General features: G+C 34.5%; 1 protein-coding gene across 1 annotated transcript in view; it reads left to right on the top strand.

Annotated features, from left to right (window-relative positions):
- LOC106877984 (ankyrin-3) overlaps window positions 1-1152 on the top strand; it is a 6200-nt gene extending 5048 nt beyond the window's left edge. Inside the window, exon 4 of the mRNA XM_014927059.2 lies at window positions 784-1152. The gene's annotated coding sequence lies outside the window, so the exon portion shown is untranslated. The remainder of the gene's footprint in view (window positions 1-783) is intronic.
- Window positions 1153-4163: the final 3011 nt, after the last annotated feature.

Here is a 4163-nt window from a genome sequence, read left to right as displayed (position 1 = left end):
ATATTGCATCAGGATATAAATGTCTGTGGAATACTCAACCATTTATATAATAATACATTAAAATTGATTAAGGAACCATTATATCAAATTAACTAATTGTTATGTACACGTAAACATTTATTGTTTACAAATATAGTTTTTATATGAAAATGTTAGCTATTGATTTATGGATGTGTCCATTTTTGTGGATTTTACTGAACACTTTTGATAATTAATGAGTTGTTAATTAAAGGATTAGTGAGGTTATAAAATGTGAATCATCTAACCATATTCTGAAATGTTGACATTTTAAAATTTTACTGTAGATACAGTGAGTTATATTTGAATATCTAAGATGGAAATCTATATTTAAGAGGAAAAGAGGTCCACAACATATACGTGTAAATAAAGTTAATACATAAACACACACTTTTATTTAACCCATTTTAACCATTTCATTTTTCGTAACATATTACTACTTTTAAAAATACCTCTGTGTGTTAAATAATTTCGCAAATAATCAAGAATTTGGAGTGATTTAGTAAAATGACTTTACAAAAGGTTCTTGCATCTAATTAAGATGGAAAGTTCAAATTTAAATTTGAATTAAAATTATTAAAAACAGATTACATAAGATAGAACAAAAGACAGTCTTCAAGAAATTTGGTAAAGAAAGAATGTTAAATTCTTTTCTAGAGAATATTTCTTAACTGTTTCCTGATTCTGAATATTTCTTAACTGTTTTCTGATTCTGATATCTCTAATAAAATGTACAGACATAGAATTCTATATTTACTATTTCAGATGGGCCCCAAGTCAATACCATAGATTCATCTTTGGTGTCCAAGTACCAGCAGCTCAAAGAACAACCACATGTACAGTATTTCTGGAGTTACGTTGAAACATGGTCTTTGAATGTGGCAACACCACTTGTAAAGAATGTGGAGTACAACTTCAGCAGTGATCACACATTAACTCCTATATTCTGATTTAGGAGTTAATGGTTTTCGTCTTTATCACTCACGTTCAATCAGAGCACTACCCCTGATCACACAAACCAAACAACCACATCTGAATTGGAACTCCATCATGTTTTATAAGATTTTCTTTTTATCAAACTTGAGAAATATTTAAACTATAACATTAACGACAATAAAAAAATCCTCATTTGTATTCTTCTATTCTTCTTTATGTTTAACACACACGCAAATACATGTGTGTGTGAGAGAAAGTGAGTGAGTGTCTGTGTGTCAAAATCACATAAGAGTAAAAGTTAAGGCAAGTCTCTTTCTTTTCTATTCTTGTACTTTCCCTTTGTTAAAAGGTGTTACCCAAATCGCCCAATGATCCTCTATTATTGTACACGTGCTTAATTGTTGTTCTGTTTGGCTACGCTTTTCAGGATCTTGATTTAGCTTCTCTTACTTCGTGTAGTATATTTTGTTTGTTTATTCCCTCTTTTACTGTGCGATTTTTACCTACATATATCATATATCTTTATGCCTAAACGGTATTATTTACCCTACTTTGCACATTGATCTTAACAGCTATGTGTATGTGTGTGTGTGTGTGTGTGTGTGTGTGTGTGTGTGTCCTAGCCAAGCGAGAGCAACATGGAGGTGGAAGGATAAGATTGATGGAACAATCAAGGCTAAGACACAGGCACTGAGAGATCGGAATGATGTTGGCTGTAGGGAGAACTACCTATTTATTAGAAAGGTATCTAAACATCAGATGTATGTGGCCAAAAGTCTAGCAGAAAGGAAGTGATTTTCACGTGTGGTACAATGTAAGGTTCAGAGATGCGAAGTGTTCAGGATTGCGAAACAGTGCGCGAGAAAGAATTGGTGAAAAGGGACTTAGGCTCAAATTCAGACAGCTATGTGAAGTTTGTTGCCCAATCCCTGGTCGGGAAAGGTTGCTCGTGAAATGTCATATGTGTGGCAGCAGGATTCGTTTTAGTGGAAGCTGTGAACGCCTACTATAAATAAACTTTATCTTTCTGCCATAATCGAATATTTTTTTTTTCCAAACAATTTTGTTTTTGGATGGGATTCTGTGTTTTCTTTTCCATTTATGCAAACTATGAAAGTAAGTCCGAACACTCTGTATATAGCACTGAGATTAGAACCAGGAAGATTCCTCACCGCCATTAACAACACCTACAACAACAACAGCAACAAGGCTCAGTGGAAATCATAAAGAAAATTATTATTTACATAATGAAACGAGTTGAGAGGAGTGTGTCTATAGAAGATAATATGGCATTAAATAAGTTAAACAGGCCAACGGTGATGACATTAGAAGCTAGAAATGTTGAATTTATTCTAATAACAATAACGACGATGGGATTATCACAGTAATTAATAAATAATTTCCATGGAGCGAACAGAACAACAATTAAAACGGAAGAACAAGCAAAAAACAAAATAGCATGTTACGATATGTGTGCGTGTATGAGTGTGTGTGTGTATGCATACATAGGATACGAAAGCGCTAAGCAATGTGTATAATTACCAGCTTGTTACCAGTTCAAATATGCTTGAGGCCTACTCGAACCCGTAAGAAAGCCGTTCAAAGCATATTGTTATATTGGGGAAAATTTCTCGCTGTAAATACATAGGTGTAAACACACCATAGCCTAATGGTTATGGTGTTACACTCAGTAAAACACGAGTTGTTCTGCAATCATTTCGATATTTGACGTGTGGCATACTTCTGCACCTGTACAGGTAATGTCGATTTCATGGCAGTGAGTAAATTTACGCGCAGCATAACCCCACCCCTAGCAAATATATATATGTTATCTTTTATTGTTTACATGTTTCAGCCATGCTGGGCACCACTTTGAAGAATTTTAATCAAGTTTATCGAATCTAGCATTTGTTATTTGTTTTGTTAAGCCTGCTATCATTGTATCGGTCTCTTATCTCAAACGACAAAGTTACGGATGCGTAAACACACCTACACCGGTTGTCAAGCTGTGGTGAGGGGGTAAAGCACTTAACACACATACCTATATGATGGGCTTCTTTCAGATTCCGTCCACGAAATCCATTCACGCTTTATATATATATGTATGTATATATATATATATATATTTATATTGTTGTACTTGGGGATGGTCATATTGCCAGTTTAGCCAATAAAAACACACGCACTATATATTTGGTGTTATTTTGCTTCAGCTTTATATTACATTACATTAATCCTATATACATATATACGACGGGCTTCTTTCAAATCCACTACCAAATCCACTCACAAGGCTTTGGTCGGCCCAAGGCTATAGTAGAAGACACTTGCCCAAGACCTGCAGAGATAGATAAAGAGAGAGGGAGAGAGAGAGAAAGAAAAAGAGAGAAACAGCGAGAAATAGGGAGATACAAAGACAGTCTAAAAGAAAAAGAATACAGTCAGATATAAGACTGACAAATAGACAGGTAGAGAGATAAATACAAAACAGAAAAGAGAAACAGAGTGATGAACCGAAAATAACTGGACAAGTAGATAGACAGACATACAGACATACAGACAGACAGACATACAGACAGACAGACATACAGACAGACAGACAGACAGATAAATAGATATATAGATAGATAGATAGACAGACATGGATAATTTGACTGATAGATTGATAAACACTGTTGTCAGAGAGATAGACAGATGGAAACACACATTTATAGCGTATTAAAAGTAGCAATTGTTGCCCTCCTCCCAGGTATCAAGAAGCACTCTACAACAGAGAGCACCGGGTGTTTCATAGAAGAAGGCCAATTCCGATCCTGGCAATCTTGTATGAAGGGGTCCTCTCCCAGTATACAAGTATACACTGACTTCTTAAAATATTTATCGGATTCTCATTTATGTGACAGATTCAGTTTTCACTACTTTGATGGCATCGATTAATTGAAGTTAGTCAGTCCCCAGAGCAAGTAGCTAGTAGCCTGCAAGTAGCTAGTCAGTCCCAGAAGCAACTAAAATTATTCTGGGAATTGCGAAAGGACATAGGAAAGAAAAACAACAAAAGCAAGAGATATGAAAGCCAACGCTCCCCAAATAGTTCCTGTACAAGTCATAATTAATTGATTAATTATGTATGCGTATATGTAGATATGTGTATATCTATCTTTCTAGTTATCCATGTATATATATATATATATATATATATATATATATAT

This window comes from Octopus bimaculoides, chromosome 29 (genome assembly GCF_001194135.2).
Source record: "Octopus bimaculoides isolate UCB-OBI-ISO-001 chromosome 29, ASM119413v2, whole genome shotgun sequence".
In the NCBI taxonomy this organism is placed as follows: domain Eukaryota; kingdom Metazoa; phylum Mollusca; class Cephalopoda; order Octopoda; family Octopodidae; genus Octopus; species Octopus bimaculoides.
This window is presented reverse-complemented; position numbering and strand designations above follow the sequence as displayed.